The following is a 25903-nucleotide window of genomic DNA, read 5'->3' on the forward strand; positions in this document are numbered from 1 at the left end:
CAATCATTTGATTTTGAGTTGGTAAAAGGGAAGATTATCCTAGTGGGTCTAAACCTGTTACATGAGACCTTTAAAAACACAGTGTTTTCTCTGGCTGATAAGAGAAGGGGAAGTCAGAAATATTAGAAGCAGGGGAAGGAGTCCATGCATCCTTGATGGCTTTGGAGATAGAGAGGTGGTAAGCAAGGACAAATGAGAGATCTGAGACTGGCCCCTGGTCAAACAGCAATAAAACAAAGACCTCCACCCTACAATTGCAAGAAACTAAAATCTTCCAACCACAGATTCTTCTCTAGAGTCCCGGAAAGAGCCTGGCTGTCTGTCTTCCTGACTTTGGCCACGTGAGATGTTAAGCACATAATTCAGCAATGTCTTACTGGATTTCTGTCCTACAGAAGTGTGTTTTAAGTCTTCACGTGTATGCTAATTTGTTACACAGAAATAGAAAAGTAATACTGATGCCTTCTATGACAACTTAGGATCTGCTATTTTGAGATTATTTGGGGCTACAAATGTCCATTTAGGGACTGATTCACTATACTTTCTCTCAGGGTAGCAAGTCAAACTGCTTCTGCCCGCTAAATACTTCTGAAATCCACACCTCTCCTATTTTCAGCCTAGTGACTTTCATTTGAACTTCTGTAAGAGTCCTCAACTCCTTCTCCTGACCTCCAACCTCCCCACCCTTCCACATATTCTTTGAGCTCTTTCTTCCACTATATGGCTAGATTCATCCCCCAGAAACACAGCTAAGACCATGTTATTCTGCTAACCAAAAGCTACAAATGACTCACCAGTACCTACTTCATGAAGTAAAAACCTTCCTGTTGGAATTCAAGTTCTCTAAGGCTTTCTCCAGTCTATCCCTCTAGTGTTATTTTCCTTCTCTTGACATCACACACTGTTTTTCCCGTCAAACTGATTGCATTTGCCCTTTTTACAGCATGTTCTAGCCTGTGCCTTTGCACGGGTATGTTTCTGGTATACATGCCAAGATAAGAGTCAATCTTCACAGCTTAGTTAGATGTTACCGACCATCTGAGGCCCTCTTGCATGGTATGAGTGTCTTTTTCTACTTTAAATTTCAATGGTGCAAGGATATGACCTTGGAAGTCTGTGTCTCCTGATTGAGCTAGTAATATACATTTTTTGTAGCCCCTATGAGCTTCTACAAGATTACATCTGCCTTATATTCATCACTGTATTACTTCAGGCACTTGTTTCAATGTTTTATGCTTTGTGGATTCCCAAAAATGATGAATTTGTTCAAGCAGTAAAGAATAGCTAATGATATATATGTTCCTCAAAATACATAAACCATGTACATTTAAGTGAAACCATGCTAGATTACAAAAAATAAATGCACAAGATGATCTGAGTGTTTGTTGTTATGGTTGTTGTTTGTTCATTTGTTCATTTTTAGAAGAAAGGAGAAAAGAATAAAGGAAGATTGGACTCATGTGGTATAGAAACATCAAATACTAAATACGGATACTTCCTGTTAGTGGGAAGACACAAAATATAAAATACAGTCCACCCTTGCACAACACAAGTTGGAACTTCACAGGTCCACTCACACATGGATTTTCTTCTGCCTCTGCCACCCCTGAGACAGCAAGACCAAGTCCTGCTCTTCCTCCTCCTCAGCCTCAACAGGAAGATGATGAGGATGAAGACCTTTCTGATGATCCACTTCCACTGAATGAAGAGTAAATACATGTTCTCTTCCTTATAATTTTCTTAATGATATTTTTTCTCTACCTTATTTTATTGAAAAAATAAGTATATAATACCTATAACATACAAAACATTGACTATGTTATTCATAAGGCTTCAGGTTAACAATAGGCTATTAGTAGTTAATTATTTGGAGAATCAAAAGTTACATGCAGATTTTTGACTATGTGTAGAGTTGGTACCTCTAATTCTCATGTTTTTCAAGGGTTAACTGTATCTTATTTTTATGTTGCACATATTTCATAATTAAGTCTTTCTTTTTATTTTACCTATTAAGCCTATTTCTTTTAGCAATCCTAAGCCTAATTTAATGACCTCTAGGTCAAAATGACAGGCTGACGTTTTCTTTGCTGTTATTCTCAAACTTCCAAAAATGTGTTGTTCATTGCCACAGGCATCCTTTGCTCTTTAATTTCCAATCCCATTTAGGCAAACAGTAGGGGTCAGATGTGAAACAAAGTTGATGAACGTAGAGTGAATACAAACTCCAAACCGTAAGAATCTTTGTTTGGAAAGGGCTTTCTTTGCTTCTGCTTACAAAGAGATATTATATAATTCCATGGTCTTGAATTTATTAGGCAGGATCTGACCTTCCATGTAGATAATTACAGAAGACAGTAAAAACAATTGGCATTTAAAATAAAACTGTTGAGGCCAGGCATTGGTGGCTCACACCAGTAATCCCAGCACTTTAGGAAGCCAAGGCAGGAGGATCACCTGAGGTCAGGAGTTTGAAACCAATCTGGCCAATGTGGTAAAACCCCATCTCTACTAAAAATACAAAAACTAGTTGGGCGTGGTGGCACGTGACCGAGGTCGATGCAGGAGAATCGCTTGAACCCGGTACGTGGAGGTTGCAGTGAGCTGAGATTGTGTCACTGCACTCCAGCCTGGGCGACAGAGTGAGATCCATCTCAAAAAGAAAATAAATAAATAAATAAATAAATAAATAAATAATAATAAATAAAATAAAACTGTTGAAAAACTGGTTGTTTGAGGTGTGGTTTCACATTTATAAAATCAAAATATTTTTCTTAATGTTTATAAAAATATTTACTCTGTCCTTTCAGAAGCATTATATATTTTTTATTTTTAAACTTATTTTCAATGAAATAAAGTCACAATATATTATATTATAATATAAGTAATTGGTAAAAATGGTATGTAAAAATGGAAAAATTTCATAGGAATGGGCTAATTATACTTCATCATTTGTGAAAAAATTATAAAAATGACATACATTTTATTGAATGTTTAAACTGTTTCCTTGTATTATAATATAGTAGAGTGGGAGGATACCAAATACCATAATAGAAGAAACATTACTAATCATTTATCCCATCTCTTCATTTTACAGAACAATAAACAAAACTCAGTGAAATCTGGGGTTATTGTGCAAATTGTGTTCTCTGCATCTTAAGTTTGAATCACCAAACTCTGTTGCATATATGCAAATACGCTGATGGAATCACAACACATTTAAGCTAAATGATTTACAATTATTCAAATTAAATAATTATTTAAATTCTTTAAACAATTCTTTAAACAATTATTTATTGTCTGGTTTAATATTGTAGATTAAAATAAATAAACCATTCCTCCATTCCAGATGCCCATTTAAAAAATTAAATAAATAGAAAGGAATCGTCAGGGTAAGGAAATGCAGAAGGTTAACTCTGAACAACAGATTTGAATAAATTTCTGGAAGGGATATTAATGTAAGAAACTGAACAATGCAAACCACCTTCCAGGATGTGTGTCCATTATCAAATCATCACTCAGACTAACATTGCAAGAGGAAGAAGGATAGTGGGTGGGTGAAAGGACCTGGGTGATTATTAGATTTCCAGTTTAGCTTCTCCACCTGCCTTGTTCATACCTGCATAGAAAACAAAATAAAACAAAGAGACAAAAACAGAGGGCTTTTCTCCCTAAAACCAAACAACAACCTTGAGAAAACTAGTAAGCAGACAAGTTTTGTTGTCCCAAAATAAAGGATATCTTTAATCCAACATTTGAGAAATCTATAACATTCAATGCAGTCCTCAAAAATGCAATCCAGCAAAGCCTGACAGTCAATAATTCTGCTCATTTATACTGAATACCTGTAGAGCTTTCAATTTCACCTGAGAAAACTAATGGAATACGAAATTATAGTGAAAGAAACTCACACAAACAATCGTGTATAATCAGCTCCACTTTCTGCAAACCAAGTCATCAGTCAAAAAGAAATCAGGGTGAAAGTAAGGGAAATACTATGTTAAAGATAAAACTTACCTCAACAGAAATAGAGATGATGAGGAAAAGAGAATGTAAAACAGACACAGAGAGACTCGGACACACACACACACACCCCCCTGCACCCTCAGCATCAATTATTTAGCATCCATTAACACAGATAAGACTTATATAAAAAGGAAATAATTAGAAAGCCAGAAAAACCCTTAAAATTTAAAATATGAGGATCAAAATTCATAATTTATTTGAGGACTAGAAGACAAAAGAAGGAAATCCTAGAATATAAAGCAAAAAGACAAATACATGCAACTAGAGATATGAGAGATTTAGTTTCTCAATCCAGAAGCTTCAAACACACCAGTAGGACGTTTACAAAGAGAAAACAAAATGAATTAATTATTTCAAAGAATATAAAATGAGAAAAAGATGATTTTAGTCAAAGTTAAGATGAATGAAAAAGATTTCACGTCCTTGTGAAATCAGAACACCACGAATAAAATTAACCTTATTAAAGGTGGCGCTAGATTTAGATTGTCAATGTGGATGATCTACAAATTGAGAGAGATTAAGATTCGCTTTAGATATTTCTTGGAAGATTGTGGTTGCAGAAAATAAAGAATAATGTCTCAAAGTTCTTAAAAAAAAGGAAATACCAGTAAAACTATTAATCAAGTTTCAGGCAAAACATGAATATATTGTGACTTCATTAAATTTATGTCCTACATACTCTGTTTGATGACATAACTTAAAGATACACTTCAAGGAAACAAGACCAGTAAAAAGGTAAGAAGGCATGGGTTTTAAGGACTGGTTGAATTAACTCAGGAGTCTTAAAAAAAATATCGACTAACCGAGAAGTCATCCTAGAAGAAAGCAGTCTGAATTAGGACTAAAGAAATTCACTGACCTTTAAGAAAAAAAGGCAAAGAAAAACGGAATGAATTCCACAAAATTCATACAATGAATGAGAAGAATAAATAATTTAGTGCATGTTTTAGGAAGCATATGTTTATTCTTACCACAAGAAGCAAAGACAATTGCATTTTCTGGAAAAGGGCCTGTTTACAAAAAAAGACATTGTGAGGGTACACGTGTAACTTTCAAATATGAAGTGACCTAAATAGTGTCATGATAACTGAAGGAGACTAGAAAGCCACCAGGCGGACTTTAACTCCGATAAGGCTCTTTTTCTGGGCACGCTGCATTAGAACCATGGAGGATGTATTCTGAAGCATGAAGCTTTGTAGGTCTCTGTAGCTATGGTGGTATGAACAGTGGAGCTGATGGTCGGCACAGTGCTTGAAGCCTGCAGGATGCTCAGGGGCCCATGCAAATGCATGGATTTATTTAAAATCCGAAGAAAAAACTCACAACTTTAGAGTCAATAAAATGTTCTAATTGTTTTTTCACATCAGTAAATATGAAATTTTTAGGGTGAATGAAATATATGACGGTGGGAGGCACTCAGCATGGCAAGGGGCCTGGGTCCCAGCTAAGTCAGGCCATGCTCTGAGGAACGATGCTCTTTTCCTTCTGCTTTTCCACATTTCAGAATCAAGTCATAGAAAAAGATTTAATGGTATTTCCAGAAACAAATTTAAGTTTCACAAACAATGCAATATATACATGATACATAATTATATAATACATATCTATATAATACATAATAGATATCTGTTATATAGATATGATACATATCTATATAATAGATATAATAGATATAATACATAAAATAGATATAATAGATATAATATAATAGATATTATATAATATATAGATATTATATCTATATAATATAATAGATATAATAGATATAATACATATCTATATAATAGATAATATATCTGTTACAATTATATATTATATATTGTATATTATCTATTATACAATTGTATATTATATATTAAAATTGACTATAGTATGTTATATAATAAAATACATATGATTACATATGTTTATATATAATTATTGTAATGCATAGCTATGGTATGATTATGTAATAATCGATATCATGACTATATTATATATGATTATTATATATTATATTAATATGGGTTATATTATTTATATGTATGACAGATTATATATAATATTTACATATAATATCATATATTTCATTATATATAATTATGATATATAATATAATATGATAGATAATATTTATCATATATTCAAGGGAGAAAAGATCAAAGGGAAAAAGTGATGTGAGGAAGGAAGCATATAATATTTATCATACATTATATATGATATATATTATGTTATATATCATAATTATATATAATGAAATATATTATACTATAATGTAACATATAATATATAATTATATATCATATAATATATATTTATCATGTTATAGATGATTATATATTGCTATTATATATTATCATGTATATTATATAATATGCAATATATAATATATAATATACAATATATAATATATAGTATATTATTATAATGTATATTATATATCATATAATGTATATAATATATGATGCATAATATACACAATATAAAATATAATAATATATATCATATATAATACAAAATATGACAAATATTGTTATATTATATATGAAGAAATATATAATATAACATATAATATCATGTATATGATTATATATTATATTATATCATAATTACATGCAATTAATATATTATATATAATTAGTATTTTATATTATATATTAATTATAACATATAATTAATATAAGCATATAATGTATAACATAATTACTATGAAAATATATAAAAATATATAATACTATAATTCTATTAAATGTTAATTTAATGAATACATTTAATATAAATATATATATGGTGAAGAGGTTGAAGGTGAGATAAGATTTGGCAAAATCGTAAGGGCGCTAAAATTCACCTTAGTGGACAATCAAAAAATGTTTCAAATGTAAAAATGTATTATTTTGAGTTTAAAAGTTAATCAGTAAAGCTTAATAAGTACCTTTATTTGCAGTATTGCAGTAGACAAAGCAATCCCCCTCTAAATATGTCCTTGTTCAAATCCCCCAACATTGTGACTATATTAGCTTACATGGCAAAAGGGACTTTAAAGGTGTCTTAAGTCAAGGATTTTGAGGTGGAACTATCATCCCATGGGTCCCTGTGAGAGAGACAGGAGGTTTAGGGGGAAAAAGTGACATGAGGAAGGAAGCTTAGTTTGCAGTGGTGCATTTTGATGGTGGAGGAAGGGGCCAGGAACAACGGAATGCAGCTGTCATCTAGAAGCTGACAAAAGGATGGAAAGAGACTTTCCTTTGGAACCTTCAGAAGGAATGCAGCTTTGACAACTACATTTAGCCCAGTGAGATTCATTCCAAACTTCAGACCGGTAGAACAGTAAGATAATACATTTGTGTTGATTTAAGCCACTAAGTATATGGTTATTTCTTATAGCAGAAATAGAAAACTAATAAAAATGTATGCATGAATTAATGAATAGCTGAATAAATGAATGAGTGCATACATAGAGCTGATTATGAAGGTTGTGTCCATAAACAAGGACTGGTACCACCAAGTTGCCAGGTTTCTGTAATGATGTGTTTTATACATCTATTGTTTTGTTCAATTGATAACTTGCTTCTTGCCCTCTTTTTCTGCACGTTAATGTACTTTAATCATCGCTGTGTATAAGTGTACCTCACCTTATTATGCTTTGCTTTACTGTGCTTCACAGACACTGCCTTTTTTTATATATTGAAGGTTTGTGGCAACCCTGCGTCCAGCAAGTCTATAGGTACCATTTTTCCAACAGCATGGGCTCACTTTGTGTCTCTGTGTCATATTTAGGTAATTCCTGCAATATTTCAAACTTTTTCATTATTATTCTATCTACTATGGTGATCTGTGATAAATTATCTTTTATGTTACTATTGTAATTGTTTTGGGGCACCATGAACCATGTTCATATATGATGGCAAACTTAATCAATAAATGTTGTGTGTGTTCTGACTGATCCACCTACCAGCTGTTACCCTATTTCTCTTTCTCCTCAGTCTTGCCTATTCCCTGAGACACAACAAGGTTGAAATCAGGCCAATTAATAACCCTGTAATGGCCTCTGAGTGTTCAAGTGAAAAAGAAGAGTCTCATGTTTCTCACTTTAAATCAAAAGCTAGACATGATTAAGCTTAGTGATTAAGGCATAGTGAAAGCCAAGATAGGCCAAAAGCTAGGCCTCTTGAGAAACACGGTTATCTAAGTTGTTAATGCAAATAAAAAGTTATTGAAGGAATTGAAAAGTGCTACTCCAGTGAACACATGAATGATAAGAAAGTGAAACAGCCTTATTGCTGAAATGAAGATAGTTCAAGAGGTAAGGATAGAAGATCAAACCCATACAACATTCCCTTAACCAAGCCTAGTCCAGGGCAAAGTTCTAATTTTCTCCAATTCAATGAAGGCTGAGAGAGGTGAGGAAGTTGCAGAAGAAAAGTTTGAAGCTAGAAGACATGGGTTCATGAGGTTTAAAAAAGGAAGCTGTCTCTACGACATAAACATACAAGGTGCAGTAGCAAGTGCTGATGAGAAGCTGCAGCACATTATCCAGAAGGCCTAGCTAAGATCATTCATGAAGGTGGCTACACTAAACAAAAGATTTTCAGTGTAGGAGAAACAGCCTTCTGTTGGAAGAAGATGCCACCTAGGACTTTCATAGCTACAGAGAAGTCAATGTGTGGCTTCAAAGTTTCAAAGGACAGGCTGACTCTCTTGATAGGCAGCTGGTGACTTTAAGTTGAAGCCAATGCTCATTTACCATTCTGAAAATCTTGGGGTCCTTCAGAATTATGCTAAATCTACTCTACCTGTGCTCCGTAAATGGAAGAACAAAGCCTGGACAACAGTACATCTGTTTACAGCATGGTTTACTGAATATTTTAAGCCCTCCAGTACATCTGTTTACAGCATGGTTTACTGAATATTTTAAACCACTCAGGGAAAAAAAAAAAAAAGATTTCTTTGAAAATACTTCTGCTCATTGACAATTCACTTGGTAACCCAAGAGCTCTGATGGAGACATATGAGGAGATTTATGTTGTTTTCATGCCTACTAACACAACATCAATTCTGCAGTCCATAGCTTATGGAGTAATTTTGACTTTTAATTCATATTATTTAAGAAATAGATCTTATAACGCTATAGCTACCATAGACAGTGATTCATCTGTTGGATCTGGTCAAAGTAAATTGAACTCCTTCTGGAAAAGATTTACCATCTTAGATGCTATTAAGAACTTTTGTGATTCATGGGAGGAGGTCAGCCTACCAACATCAACAGAAGTTTGGAAAAAGTTGATTCCAACCCTCATAGGTGATTTTGGGGGGTTCAAAGCTTAAGTGGAGGAAGTAACGGTAGATGTGGCAGAAACAGCAACAGAACTAAAATTAGAAGTGGAGCCTGAAGATGGGACTGAATTGCTGCAATCTCATATCAAACCTGAATGAAACAGGAGTTGCTTCTTATGGATGAGCAAAGAAAGTGATCTCTTCAGATGGTGAACATGCTGTGAACATTGTTGAAACAACAATAAAGGGTTTAGAATATGACAGGAATTTAGTTGATAAAGCAGAGGCAGAATTTGAGAGAACTGACTCCAATTGTGAAAGAAGTTCTACTGTGGGTAAAATAATATCAAACAACATCAAATGCTACAGAGAAATCTTTCCTGCAAAAAGGTTATGTGACTTGCTGAAGGCTCAGATAATCATTAGCATTTGGGCAATAAAGTATTTTTAATTAAGGTATGTACTTTGTTATTTAGATCTAATGCTATTGTACAATTAATAGGCTACGGTACATAAATTTTATATGTACCAAGAAACCAAAAAATTCATGTGACTTGCTTTAATTGCAATAGTCACTTTATTGTTGTGGTCTGGAACTGAACCTGCAATCTCTCCAAGGTATGCCTATACATTCATTTAAACTAGCTGAAGGCAACAAAGAGAAGATTCTCCTCTTGGTACTTGTTTTAAAACATTTTATTAGATGATTTTTGGATTTTGAGTATACATTCCTGGCCCATTACATAACAGGAGAATGTTTTCTTAATATTACCAGAATTTCCCCTAATCAGAGCTCCAAACCACATATTGGCCACTTTACAAGAAACAAGAGCCAGCCACTTGACATCTCTAGTTGAAAGCCAATACCAGATTTTGGCAGTTCCACAGCCACCTTTTATTAATTTAAAATGGGGGTGAGCGAAACATTTTAAGACCATGACTGTGGGTCAATTCCCCGGGAAGATGCTCATTTAGAATGCTCCAGATACGCTGTGATGTTAAACTTCAATATTCTAAGAAGTTTTTCAAATATATTTTATAGTAGTTGCAGATTCTACCTTATAGTTTAAACTGGGTCTTGCTAGTCTCATAAAAACTGAAATAGAAAAAGACACAAGTATAAAATACAATTCTAGTTATGACCCACGATGATAGTTTTACTGTAGATTCATATTGAAATCAACTGGGGAAGCTTTAAGAAATGGAGACATCATCTTCCCCAAACTCTTCCACCCTCTGCCTGCATTGAATTAGAATCTCTGGGGATGGTGCTCTACCAATAGCATTTGTAAAAACAACTCCTTTTAGTTGATTCCAATGGGGAGTCCAGCTAAAGAAAAATTCTCCTTAGGCACCTCAGCTATTAAGATCCTACACATGTGACATGTTATTCAGTGAGTATTGGACTATCTGGCCAAATGGTTCATGATATCTGAAATACTGTCGACATTTGCCTCACTCCTGTCAGCTGAGAACTGTCCCTTATTCTTAATATTTTGCCTTTAACTTGACACATGCTCCATCAGTGTTGTTATAGATATGACTAAATCCTACTCTAAAATTTACCCTTGGAAGTGATTCATAATCACATAATGAATATCTCTGGGCCTATTTAAAACTGTAAGATCGTACCACCTTAAGACCACAGCAAAGCTAAAATCAGGCATACAGGTCAATGTTGTTAAAATTTCTTTGTAGTGCAAGGGTTTTCAAATATTCTGTTCAGTTAAAAACTCATGAAACTATCTGGATTCCTTTCAAATTTCATTTTCCAAATCAATTGGGCCTTCTCTTGAATCAACAGAATTGAACAAGTATTACAGAGAAGTAAAGTTTATTTTCAATTATAGGGACTTGTAAAAATGTGTTTCAACCTAATAGTTTCCCATTTTCGTCCATCTTCTCCAAATAGTTAATTACTTTCTGGATTTTGGAATATTTTTCTCCATGATAAAATCATCTTGACAGTGCTGTTTTTTGCAGACATTTCAGTGTGGGTTTCTTATTTAATTGGGTGACTTTCTCATGTCTTTCTAATCTCTCTCAGCATTGGCATAGTTGAGATTATTTAAATTCTAAAAAACTATTTATCCTTTAATTAAATATTACTTTATTACAAAAAAGTAATATCTACCATTACTTTTAATGGCAAAACCACAATTACTTTTGCATCAACCAAATAAAATTTGTTTATATTGCATGCAACATATTTTGAAATATGTATACATTATGGAATGGTTCAACTGGGGTAATTAACATATGTATTATTATGAACATATATTTTATTATATGAAATATAACTTATTATTTCTTGTGAGAACATTTAAAATATACTCTCTTAACAATTTTCAGGAATGCAATACCCTGTTATTAACTATAGTCACCCTGTTTTCCAATAGATCTCTTGAACTTATTCCTTCGAACTGAAGTTTCGTATATTCTGACTTAATGGTACTATAATGAAACTGTACCTATAGGAATTGTGAACAAGAGCTAATCATATGTTTGAAAATTTTCAAGACCTAATTAGATGTTTTCAGAAAATTTCCAAACATTTGAAAATGTAGATCTTGATCCTGGTTCTTATAGGTGCAGTTTGAATCATAGTTCCATTAAAGTGAGCATTCCACATTACTGGAAAAGATCAAAGGAGTCTTCTTTATGTGTATTTATTTTCTCCCCTCCATCCTTCTCTCTGGAAAGTATTAGCAAAGTATTACTTTGTGTGTGTGTGTGTGTAGCATTTACTTAAACATTTTTAAGTTAGGGACAGACTTAATGGCAATATGTCCCATTTGAGTATTGTTATTTAAGGCTCTCTAGGGTTGATTCTTCTGAACTTTACCACCCAAAGTTACTTCAAATAGTCCTAGATGGCCGGGTCCACTGCTACGTGATTCCCAAGGAGGGACTAAAGAAGGTAGAGATCATAAGGTTTAGCAACATTTTTCATCATAATCCAGTTCCAAATCTTCATTTGAAATTTATATGGCATTTTCTTCCTCTTCACTGGGTTTTCACTTTATATTTAATTCTTTCAGGAGATGACAGTAATGTGCTTCCACTCCAAAGCCGTTGCCAAAAAGAAAAAAATGATTGTTTTCATGAGCATCATGAGGCAGAATCTTTTATTTTTCTTATTTCAAATGAAAAGCATATATCTTTATGTATTTTGCAGGCTTACATCTCAGGGAAAGAATATGTAATTATTTCTTCAATTGCTGACTTAATTTTTCTACTTTTGTTTACTACAATATACCGAAGTCTGTGTATCTTTTTAAAATAAAATAAATCTGTGAAACGGCGATATTGCATTAAATATATTGAAGTACAAAACACTCTCAGTAGACCATGGGAAGGATTACAAATTACACTCAGATATCTGAAGAGTAGAATCAGCAACTGTGTATGTGTCTTACCGCTGTATACACATCTCCAGCTGAACACAGGCACACATTTTGCCTTATATCCTTATAAGAAAAAATATAAAAAATAACAAAAAATAAACCAATTACAATACTTGGCATTGTATTCTCTCCATATTAGACATTATTTGCCTCAATGGTGGTTCCTGTAAATGCCCATCTTTTGCTGTTCCAGGAGGTACGAATAACTATGACCACAAAACATAAAACAGGAGCCCATTTGGTAAAACCTATGCATATTTTAAAATAGAGGAGAAAGACATCTAAATGCTCACAAACCTTAATTATGGCAGGGCATGGATGATTTTCTGATTCCTCTCCTTACCTTTATTTAACTATCAGGGGTCACTTTTATTTTTTATTTTTTGAGGCAGAGTCTTGCTCTGTCACCCAGGCTGGAGTGTAGTGACGTGATCTCAGCTCACAGCAACCTCTGCCTCCTGCATTCAAGCGATTCTCTCACCTTAGCCTCCCGAGTAGCTGGGATTACAGGCATCTGCCACCACACCCGGCTAATTTTTGTATTTTTAGTAGAGATGGGGTTTCACCATGTTGGCCAGGCTGGTCTCGAACTCCTGAACACAGGTGATCCACCTGCCTCACTCAGCCTCCCAAAGTGCAGGAATTACATGTGTGAGCCACAGTGCCCGGCCAACAGTCATTTTTAATGAGACGAAATATTTTTTGTAGAAAGCACCAGGAATGACGGCTATGTGTTTAAGTAGCATATGTTCAGCATGTGAGACATCAGCTTCATCTACTGCTCTTACAATTACCAGAATTGTCTAGTTCACAAAATTGAGCCATGACTCTTGAAATTGCCATTATACATAGGTGATCTAAATATCCCTGCATGGATACAGTACACTATTGACCCATTATTTGATAGTATCTCTAACGTTTTCCAAATGGAAGGGGAGAAAGTTCTACAATGTCTTCAGATTCTCTGGGTTTTTTGATTCAGGTTGTTGTTTTTCTTTTGTTTTTCTGAATTCCAAATGTCTAGGATCCAATATTATATGTGTAGACTTCACAATCTTACAGAAATATCAGTGAGAGATTATAATGGACCATTTAAGTTTCATAAATAAGAATAAAAATATTATTCTGGTGTTTTGATTAATTAATAGAATGGTTAATCTTCTTATGCATTACATTTTAAAAAAATAACATCACAGCTGGTCAATTTACTTTAAAAATAATTCAAAGAAAATTAGAGAAATCAAAAATCAAAGCAAACTTAAAGTATCATTTTAGATCCAATAAATGATCCAAATAGTTTAAAAAGAGATATATTTCAGGGGGATAGTGGGAGAGGAAAATGCCATAACAGTTTTGGAAAGAAATATTTTAAGAACCATAAAGAAAACATTGAACATAATTAATTGGGCACTTACCATATATTGACACTAAACCGAATATTTTATTTATAAACAGTCCTAATAACATTCCTATTAGAGAGGTGTGTCTGCACCCACTTTAATAAGAAGAACACTGAAGTTGAAAAGGCTAAATAATTAGTTGAGGTCACACATTGGTGGAGGGATGAGATGAAGCTGAAAGGAGGGCCTTTCCTTATTGATGGGCTCCTCTGTCCTGAACCATGCTGTTCTAGCCATGGTTTTGAAACATTAATCACAGAAATCTCCTTCCTAAACCTTTCTCAAAAAGAAATCATTTCAACTAACCAGAAGATATGTGTATGAATATATTCGTGACAGTAAAAATTACAAAGTGCATAAAAAAGAGATTCATAGAAAAGGTTCTGGAATGTTGATCAAAATACAAGGATTAATTTATAATTTATCATTCTGAAGCCTATTTGTCATTATGGAAAATGATGCCAACATAGTGTTAAATGAAGACACAGGCAAAAATATTTCATAAAGAATATAATTTCTAGTATTTAAAACATAATTCCAAATTAATATTTAAAAATCATTAAAAAGTGATCTTAGGGTGTGAGAACAATGATGTTTTTAAATTTAAATATTCTGTAACTGACGTTGAACTTACTACTGTGAATTGTGTGCAGTTTGAACTTAATGAACATCTTCAAAGAGTATAATTTAGACGTGATTTTAAAAAAACTGTGATCCATTCAGTCTGCAATCATATAATGGAAAAAATGAAACGTCATTCATATATGATTTTTCCATTTGACATGGCCTAGAGAAAATATGAGCTATCTTCTGCTATAAACAACTTCTACATTCTTGGAGCTGTCAGGGTAACATCTCTGAACGTAGGTTTCCTTACCTGAAAAATGATGAGTTTGGAGGACACAATCTCTTAACTTGTCTTCAGTAGTAATAGTTTATGAATTTGTAAGTGCTAGGAAGAAAAAAGAAAATAAGAAGCAAATTCATTGGCATGGCACTATGGGTGATAATACGAGGATAGTTTCAGAATGATAACTGACATCATCAAAAACATTGAAATTGGAAAATTTCAGCTACAGATAAATTAAGTATCTCTCTATAGATCTATATAGTAAAATGAAGTAGCCAAGCTATCAATTTTGTGATATATGCAGCATTTTAAACAGGGGATTATTAGGACTAAATTTTCAGCCCATTAGTGACGGATTAATGGCATAGCTTGCTTCCAAGGGGAACTCTTAAGGACCCTATGAACTCTCACCTCCACAAAAAAGAGATGGGGCTTGCAGGTGGCCTGGTTTGTGTGGCAAAGTTGATGTGCAGATAACTCCCATGAAGCACTGCTAATCTCTCCTCAAAATGTGGCCAAATAAATCAAGAATGCTCTCAGTGGTCATCTTTTCCCCTCTCTTTCTGTGCCTCCTTCTATTGCACTTCACTTCCCCATCTCTCCCCTCCCTTCTGTAGGATCCAATCTTATTATAATATCCTATCCAGGACTCTAGGTGCTCAAGTTTTTCCTTTACCCACACAAGTTTTGCTCTACATAAGTTAGTCCTCAGAATGTATTTGGTCAGGAGTTTCCTGCTGACTGATTGAAACATATAAACCCTGTCTTCATGTTTCAAGTGACCTCTTGCGGAGGAGGTTTATCTTGAGTCAGGGTGCTTGACCTAAGTTATTATGAAGAAAGAGAGAGAGAGAGAGGAGAGAGAGAGAGAGGAAGAGGAAGAGGAAGAGGGAGGAAGGAAGGAAGGGGAAGAAAGGAAAGAAGGAAGGAAGGGAAAGAAGGGCAAGCAGGGGAAGGGAGAAAGGAAGGAAGGAGAGGAGGGAGGAAGGGGCAGAAGGAAAGAAGAGAGGAAGTAAAGAAAGTAGCATTGAAAAAAGATGCTTGCACAAGAATGTTTATAGCAGCACAATTTGCAATTGCAAAAATGTGAAACCAGCCCAGAGCCCATCAATCACTGAATGGATAAATAAATTGCGATATATATATATATATAAAATATACATATGATGGAATACTACTCAGCCATAAAAAGGAATGGATTAACGGCATTCACAGCAACCTGGATGGGATTGGATAGTATTATTCTAAGTGAAGTAACTCAGAAATGGAAAACCAAACATCGTATGTTCTCACTCATAAGTGGGAGCTAAGTTTTGAAGATGCAAAGGCAAAATAATGATATAATGGACTTTGGGGATTCAAGGGAAAATGGTGGGAAGGGGGTGAGGGATAAAGAACTACTAATTGGGTTCAATGTATACTGCTCGGATGATGGCTACACCAAAATCTCACAAATCACCACTAAAGAACTTATTCATGTAACCAACTACCACCTGTTCTCCAAAAACCTACAGAAATTAAAAAAAAAGGGGGGGGTGCCCAAGATAGCCGAATAGGAAGAACAGCTGCAGCCTCCAGCTCCCAGTGTGAGCGACACAAAAGACTGGTGATTTCTGCATTTTCACTGAGGTACTGGGTTCATCTCACTGGGGCATGTTGGACAGTCGGTGCTGATCAGCGGGTGCAGCCCGACCAGCGAGAGCTGAAGCAGGGTGAGGCATTGCCTCACCTGGGAAGTGCAAGGGGGAAGGGAATTCCTTTTCCTAACCAAGGGAAACTGAGACACACAACACCTGGAAAATCGGGTAACTCCCACCCTAATACTGCACTTTACCAAGGGTCTTAGCAAACGGCACACCAGGAGATTATATCCCACAACTGGCCCAGAGGGTCCCAAGCCCACAGAGCCTCCCTCATTGCTAGCACAGCAGTCGGAGATCTAACTGCAAGGCGGCAGTGAGGCTGGGGGAGGGGCGCCCACCATTGCTGAGGCTTAGGTAGGTAAACAAAGCCTCTGGGAAGCTTGAATTGGGTGGAGCCCACCTCAGCTCAAGGAGGCCTGCCTGCCTCTGTAGACTCCACCTCTGGGGACAGGGCATAGCTAAACAAAAAGCAGCAGAAACCTCTGCAGATGTAAATGTCCTTGTCTGACAGCTTTGAAGAGAGCAGTGATTGACCCAGCACAGAGGTTGAGATCTGAGAATGGACAGACTGCCTGCTCAAGTGGGTCCCTGACCCCTGAGTAGCCTAACTGGGAGACATCCCACACTAGGTGCAGACCGACACCTCACACCTCACATGGCTGGGTACACCTCTGAGACGAAGCTTCCAGAGCAAGAATCAGACAGCAACACTCACTGTTCAGCAACACTCGCTGTTCAGCAATATTCTATCTTCTGCAGCCTCCGCTGCTGATACCCAGGCAAACAGGGTCTGGAGTGGACCTCAAGCAAACTCCAACAGACCTGCAGCTGAGGGTACTGACTGTAAGAAGGAAAACTAACAAACAGAAAGGATACCCACACCAAAATGCCATCAGTACATCACCATCATCAAAGACCAAAGGCAGATAAAACCACAAAGATGGGGGAAAAGCAGTGCAGAAAAGCTGGAAATTCAAAAAATCAGAGCACATCTCCCCCTCCAAAGGAATGCAGCTCATTGCCAGCAATGGAACAAAGCTGGACGGAGAATGACTTTGACGAGTTAGGAGAAGAAGGCTTCAGTCGATCAAACTTCTCAGAGCTAAAGGAGGAACTACGTAACCAGCACAAGGAAACTAAAAACCTTGAAAAAAGAATGGATGAATGCATTGCCAAGACAATCCTAAGCCAAAAGAATAAAGCTGGAGGCATCACGCTACCTGACTTCAAACTATACTATAAGGCTACAGTAACCAAAACAGTATGGTACTGGTACCAAAACAGAGATATAGACCAATGGAACAGAACAGAGTCCTCAGAAATAATACCAGACATCTACAGCCATCTGATCTTTGACAAACCTGACAAAAACAAGAAATGGGGAAAAGATTCCCTATTTAATAAATGGTGCTAGGAAAATTGGCTAGCCATAAGTAGAAAGCTGAAACTGGATCCTTTCCCTACTCCTTATACAAAAATTAATTTAAGATGGATTAGAGACTTAAATGTTAGACCTAAAACTATAAAAACCATAGAAGAAAACCTAGGTAATACCATTCAGGACATCGGTATGGGCAAGGACTTCATGTCTAAAACACCAAAAGCAACGGCAACAAAAGCCAAAATTGACAAATGGGATCTAATTAAACTAAAGAGCTTCTGCACAGCAAAAGAGACTACCATCAGAGTGAACAGGCAACCTACAGAATGGGAGGAAATTTTTGCAATCTACTCATCTGACAAAGGGCTAATATCCAGAACCTACAAAGAACTCAAACAAATTTACAAGAAAAAAAACAAACAACCCCATCAAAAAGTGGGCAAAGGATATGAACAGACACTTCTCAAAAGAAGACATTCATACAGCTAGCAGACACATGAAAAAATGCTCATCATCACTCGCCTCACAGAAATGCAAATCAAAACCATAATGAGATACCATCTCACACCAGTTAGAATGGCAATCATTAAAAAATCAGGAAACAACAGGTGCTAGAGAGGATGTGGAGAAATAGGAACACTTTTACACTGTTGGTGGGACTGTAAACTAGTTCAACCATTGTGGAAAACAGTGTGGCGATTCCTCAAGGATCTAGAACTAGAAATACCATTTGACCCAGCCATCCCATTACTGGGTATATACCCAAAGGATTATAAATTATGGTGCTATAAAGACACATGCACACGTATGTTTATTGCAGCACTACTCACAATAGCAAAGACTTGGAACCAACCCAAATGTCCATCAGTGACAGACTAGATTAAGAAAATGTGGCACATATACACCATGGAATACTATGCAGCCATAAAAAAGGATGAGTTTGTGTCCTTTGTAGTGACATGGATGCAGCTGGAAACCATCATTCTCAGCAAACTATCTCAAGAACAGAAAATCAAACCCCGCATGTTCTCACTCATAGATGGGAATTGAACAATGAGATCACTTGGACACAGGAAGGGGAACATCACACACCGGGGCCTACTGTGGGGAGTGGGGAGGGGGAGGGATAGCATTAGGAGATATACCTAATGTAAATAATGAGTTAATGGGTGCAGCACACCAACATGGCACATGTATACATATGTAACAAACCTGCATGTTGTGCACATGTACTGTAGAACTTAAAGTATAAAAAAAAGGAAAAAAGAAAAAGAAAATCCTGCTTGGTTTCCAAGGAATGGAAAAGCAAATAAAAGCAAATAAGCAAATAAAACAAGCCAACAGAAGTATAAAAATAGCATTTTTAATTCCTAGAAATTGTTAATAGTCATTTTAGAATTTTTATGAATTAATTGATAAGAGACCTTTCTATAAAGGTCAAAGGTTAACGATGAGAAAATATTTACCTTGAAGATATCAGAAAGGCACTAGTTAGGTCTCATAGCAAAGTCATTTGAGGTATTTATCCAGTTTTTTTTTTAATTATGAAAGTGAATTATTTACTTTCCAATATGATTGCTCATCTGCTAGATTCTACTTAAAGCTCATGATGGTTAATTTTTAATTTATTCACACATCCCTACCAAGCACCATTCCTTATTTCTACTCTTTTTCAGAAAATAAAAATTAAGAAGTTGTGTGTACTCACTATTTCCATTCTTTTCTCCCCACTCTTTTTTAAAACTATTTTTTTTTCAGGCTTTCCACCGAATACTCCATCAAAACTGTCTTTTTCCAGGTCACCGACAACTTCCACATCATTAATTTTTTGGTCACTTCTCAATCTTCACTTACTTAGCAGTATTTGATACTGTTGATTCTGTTCAAATTGTCTTATAATTCCATTATAACTACAGTAATAATTCAGCTGAAATTATAAGCATGTGAAATTACTTAGCTCCCCATTTAAAATGACAATCACAAAACCCATTTTATATTCCAGAAGACAAATATCTTTAAGCACTATAAATTCCTATAAATATGAAAATTTCCTAATGGACATGTCAATTGCATGTCGACAGTGAACTTCCACAGCTATTGCAAAATCATCTTAATCTATGTCAATAGAAACTTTTACCAGTAGGTAGGTTCCCTGGCCCTTTGCAACTTAAAATCAGGCACTGAAAGGAAAAGATGATGATGAGTTTTTGGTGCCCCGGGGGATGAATTTTGTACATAGATTATACAGAAGTTACTTTGATTTTAAATATTAATATTCAATTTATTATGGTTATAAATTCAAAATACCGGTTTGCCTTAATCACCCTTATGCTTTTAATTTGCATCATAAATATTATTTTAAATAGAAATCTAGGACATTTTATAATTACCTTTAAAGGAGATTTTTAATTATGTCTACATTAACAAGTGTAATTATTTAGCATGCATTAAATGTTTTAAGCCTCACTTAATATGTTAAGCTTCCTTCAATTTTTGATTACTAAACATACTTTCTCAGACACTTAAACTATTCTTGCAAATTTAATAAATGCAATATATAGATGTATGCACATGCACACACAGTGACCAGAAAAGTGTGGCATGACATTGCGGATGGAGATGTATCATCCAGGATGAATTTTTCCAAATCCCCTTTGCTGTGTTAAACCCCTTTTTTGTAGTCAGTTGTTATATATGCAAACACTAAAAAGGGAACAGTCCATAGCCTACGCACCTGTGTTCAAGTTGCACATTAACTAAACATGCAAGTCAAGTTCATGATATTCATGCCAAGCAGAAACACCAAGTGATAGATGTTACTTATCTATAAGCAGCATCCTTCTCTTTTGAATACTTTTTTTTTTTTTTTAATTTATTTATTATTATTATACTTTAAGTTGTAGGGTACATGTGCATAACGTGCAGGTTTGTTACATATGTATACTTGTGCCATGTTGGTGTGCTGCACCCATCAACTTGTCGTTTACATCAGGTATAACTCCCAATGCAATCCCTCCCCCCTCCCCCCTCCCCATGACAGGCCCCTGTGTGTGATGTTCCCCTTCCTGAGTCCAAGTGATCTCATTGTTCAGTTCCCACCTATGAGTGAGAACATGCGGTGTTTGGTTTTCTGTTCTTGTGATAGATTGCTAAGAATGATGGTTTCCAGCTGCATCCATGTCCCTACAAAGGACACAAACTCATCCTTTTTGATGGCTGCATAGTATTCCATGGTGTATATGTGCCACATTTTCTTAATCCAATCTGTCACTGATGGACATTTGGGTTGATTCCAAGTCTTTGCTATTGTGAATAGTGCTGCAATAAACATACGAGTGCATGTGTCTTTATAGCAGCATAATTTATAATCCTTTGGGTATATACCCAGTAATGGGATGGCTGGGTCATATGGTACATCTAGTTCTAGATCCTTGAGGAATCGCCATACTGTTTTCCATAATGGTTGAACTAGTTTACAATCCCACCAACAGTGTAAAAGTGTTCCTATTTCTCCACATCCTCTCCAGCACCTGTTGTTTCCTGACTTTTTTAATGTTCATCCATTACAACCACAGCTTATATAGATACTTAAGACATCTAATATGATTCTGTGTGGCCAAACAGTGTGCCTCATTCTAACATCACAGCTTCTAAGGGTACCCTTTTAGTGGCCACAATCCACATGTGTCCTGCTGAATTAATCAACTCTTTCTGGTATTGGATGAGAGTTAAAATTTCCCCTCTTACCTTGATGGTTTACAAACTGTGCAGGCTAAGTTGGTGCCCATACCTCTCAGTGTAATATTGAGAGGTTCTAAATAATAGTAAAAAGTAATTCTAATATCTTGCCCTACATGAAAGAATTATCTTGACACATTTTCAACAGAAGCCAAGAATAAGTGTTTTCAGCATTCTGAAAAGTAATTTCAGAATTTTGAGTTTGTGTAGTGGCCTAGATGTAAATTTATTTTTAAATGATTGAATTTCATCTTGTCTGAAGACTAAAATAACAGGAAATAACTAAGAGGCTGAGAAATAAATTTATAACAGGGTAACTTACATAAGTTTCACATTAACGTTTGAGGAGCATGGTATGATTTTTAACATCCTCAATTATAGTTGAAAACTAAATAAGTCTTCTATATTAGTAGCCTCAAGCTCTCTGACAGCAGATACCTTCAATTACAAACTCTTACCTCAATTTGCCTTCTTAGGGACACTGATTATATTGCATGTAGGTCTTCCAACAAAGACCACTTTAAAAACATCAAACCATGACACTTAACCCTTTCATTTCAGTTCAATATTTATTATATTATCTTCATTTTATCTACCTTGAGGTTGCCACCATGTAAATCTCCATTTCACTCATTGTTTCAATAAATATTCTCTGAGTGTATAGTATGTGTCAGTCTCTGAGCTAAAATAAGTGTATTATGGTGGTGACATAGGCATAAAACTTTTTTAAATGAAAATAACCGTAAAGATTTAATTTATTCTCAATTTTTCAGACAAGAACATGCTTAAAGTATATACATTCAAGACTTCCAACTCTTCCCTTATGGTCATCCCTAATAGACTTCTATTACATGGTTTTATGCAAGAATTTATGTCCCATTCTCTTTGTAACTGATGACCTCATGACTTTATCTTTGATGTAACTTTAGTTTTTCTTATTTTCATCTTTAGAGACAGTATTCTCAGTGCAGTTTTCAACTGACTAGTCTACAAAGGATTTATTGTCCAAGTTATCAATCATTACACTGCTGGAGTCTGAGTGGTTTCTTGAACTTTTTCAAATAGCATGAAAATTTCACTATTAATGTTGGATTTATATTGACTATCATATTGTAGCCATTATGAATTTCAAATAAATTATTATGAAAAAAATAATTTGCACTAATTTATATAAAGTTTGTGTAATTTTTTTTCTGACATATTTGTGTCTGAAAACTGTGAGACGACAAGATGCTGTTTTTCCAATACCAGTTATATGTTGAAAAGTAATTCTGTTCTTTAACCACTTAAAGTTATAACTTTCCAGGAATTTAAAGGTCCTCATTCCTAGAACTGTTCAAAGTTGGATATACATATAACAGGGATATAACAGAAAATTTCCAAACAAAGGCATTGATTTAGTTTAGAAAATTTTTAACATTTCTTCAAGTGTTCATATGTTCTAAAGTTCTGTGAGTCTAAGAATTTGTGTTTTTACTTGATTTACGCTGTGAGTCTTCCTTAAGAATGAAAGTTCTCCCCTTTATCTTTAGGGATCCAATAAACACAAAACCGAGGACTTAGAGATTTTACTGTTGATATTTTACTGATAGAATTACCTTCTGCACAGTTAGTGCACATCTATACAAACAGATTTATTTAAAAGGCTGATAATTTTCCACTTAATTATTTGTTTGTTTTTAACAATGATCCTGCTTATGTGGAAAATGTAGGAATTTTGTTTTTACAAAGAGGCCAAAGGCAAGCAGATGATATTTAGTACCTCTCTTTGTTATTTCTTAAGATTTGTTACTGAAATATTTCAATGTTATGTAGTAGAGTAACTTTGTTAGTTCTTATAAATTTTTCTTATGAATTTCTTAAGAATAACTTTATCTCTCATGCAGTACATTGCAGCTAGCCAGGGTGGAAGCCGAGGATAACAAATTAGTAGTCAGCACTCTGTCTTCAGAGCATGTAAGTTAAGAAAATGTGTGGTTTCTCATATTGCAGAAAATCCAAACATCTTTGGAGAAACAAGTGAGTTTCAATGGTCAAAAATATATAGGAAGTCTAAATAAATAAACAAAAAATAGCAAGTTTCACAGGAATCACAATTTAGACTTAAAATACTGGCCCCTTAGTAATATGGTAAAAACAGTTACCTATCTTATCTCTCTGATTGTCAAGATGAAAGAGGGTGTGGAGGGGGAGAAGTAAGATGGAGAGAGAAGGAAAGAAACAGGGAAAGGGAATGAGAGATGAAAAGGAAAGATGGAGAGAGAGACACGCAAACAGAAACAGAGGGACACACACACACACAGACTGATTTTATCAGGGATCGAAACATCATAGGGAGAATGTTTTAAAGTCACCCTGTATGAATAACACACATTTGATGGGAAGTGATTCTGTACATCACTGTAACATTTACTCAGATCACAGAAATGAACCAGCACCTCCTCAATGATGAATCATTAATTACTTAATTTAGTAACTTAAATCATTAATGACTTAATTTAATTTTAAATGTTTTATCCCCAAAAATAACTAAAATGGATGTTAAAAACTTAACCGACTTTAACAACTAAATTAAATGTTAAAGCTGGTTATACATCTGTGTCAAGTTCCTTACCTATTCCCACCTCCATTCATAGGCACCTCAAATGGATGTGAAACATATTTAATGAATGGGCAGCATACATTTAAACTATTTGTAACATATATTTGGTAGTGAGTGATCCTATAATACAGGTTGCATGTTTCTTGTTACAAAAATGTCCATATAAAACCTCTGAAAAATTCTAAAAACAAAGTTTGTTCATTGAATCACCAAAGGTTGTTGAGCAGTGGGGATAAAAAAGTTAAAAACGAGCACATCGGACCTATAAACAAATCACTGCAGTCTCAACAGAAAGATCTACTACTGATCCATGTTTCTCTATATCTCTATAATCTATCTATCTGTCTGTCTATCTGCCTGTCTATCTATCTATCTATCTATCTATCTACCTACCTATCTATCTATCTATCTATCTATCTATCTATCTATCTATCTAATCTATCATCTATTTACTCTATCTATCTATCTATCTATCTATCTATCTATCTAATCTGTCATCTATATATCCATCCTATCTATCCATCTAAGCTATCCTATCTATCTATCTATCTATCTATCTATCTATCTATCTATCTATCTCTCTCTCTATGTATTATGTATCCATACATTTTTATCTATAAATCTATCATCTATCCATCCATCTTATCTATCAATCCATCCATCCATAGCTATCTACCTGCCTATCTACCTATCTGTCTACCTACCTATATATATCAAGATTGTAAAGGCACAGAGGGGAGTGAGGTTAGGCTTCAGCATGCTAGTGACAAATAGGCTTTTTCCATGCAGATAAAGATGGAAGTAGGCCAGGCACGGTGGCTCACGCCTGTAATCCCAGCACTTTGGAAGGCCGAGGCGGGCATATCACAAGGTCAGGAGATCGAGATCATCCTGGCTAACACACTGTGAAACCCCATCTCTACTAAAAATACAAAAAAATTAGCCGGGCGAGGTGGCGGGCGCCTGTAGTCCCAGCTACTCGGGAGGCTGAGGCAGGAGAATGGTGTGAATCCGGGAGGCGGAGCTGGCAGTGAGCCGAGACTGAGCCACTGCACTCCAGCCTGGGCGACAGAGAGAGACTCCGTCTCAGAACAAAACAAACCAAACAAACAAAAACAAAACGATGGAAGTTTATTTCCGGCAGAGGAAACAGCATCTACAAAGCTACTTAGATACTGTCTTGCTTGAGGTTAGGCATGCTAACTTGGTAGTGAAGAAGTTTGCTTGTTAACTGTGGTGGTGTAATCCGGCCCAACACTTGGTGTTTATTATTTTCCAAGTTTCTTCCTTCTTTTTTAAAAATTATTTTTTTCTAACGGACAAATAAAAATTGTATATATTTGTGGTGTACAACATGTTGCTTTGAAATGTGTGTACATTGTGGAATGGCTAAATTGAGCTAATTAACATATGTGTTATCTCACATACCTATCAAATCCTTGTGGTGAAAACATCTCAGATCTACTCTCTTAGCATTTTTAAATGATAGGATACATTTTTTTATTAACTATAGTGGCATTCTATTAAAACAATAATTTTATTATTTCATGATTTTATGGGTTAATTGAGCTTAACTAGGCAGTTCATGTATGGTATTGGCTAAAGC

At 35.1% G+C, this 25903-nt stretch overlaps 2 long non-coding RNA genes across 6 annotated transcripts in view; one reads left to right on the forward strand and one right to left on the reverse strand.

The window, feature by feature from the left end:
* The window catches only part of LOC105478094 (uncharacterized), a 35141-nt gene extending 29539 nt beyond the window's left edge, over nucleotides 1–5602 (forward strand). Inside the window, exon 6 of one of the 2 annotated variants that reach the window (XR_011618409.1) lies at nucleotides 1427–5602. This is a non-coding gene — a long non-coding RNA (uncharacterized lncRNA). Of the gene's footprint in view, nucleotides 1–1423 lie in introns of both variants that reach the window. The other variant, XR_003017234.2, reaches the window with a different exon arrangement.
* The window catches only part of LOC105478095 (uncharacterized), a 512132-nt gene that overhangs the window by 199503 nt on the left and 286726 nt on the right, over nucleotides 1–25903 (reverse strand). For all 4 annotated transcript variants that reach the window (XR_011618284.1, XR_011618285.1, XR_011618287.1 and 1 more), the window contains one exon: nucleotides 14961–15035. This is a non-coding gene — a long non-coding RNA (uncharacterized lncRNA). The remainder of the gene's footprint in view (nucleotides 1–14960; nucleotides 15036–25903) is intronic.

Source organism: Macaca nemestrina, chromosome X, assembly GCF_043159975.1.
Source record: "Macaca nemestrina isolate mMacNem1 chromosome X, mMacNem.hap1, whole genome shotgun sequence".
NCBI lineage: Eukaryota > Metazoa > Chordata > Mammalia > Primates > Cercopithecidae > Macaca > Macaca nemestrina.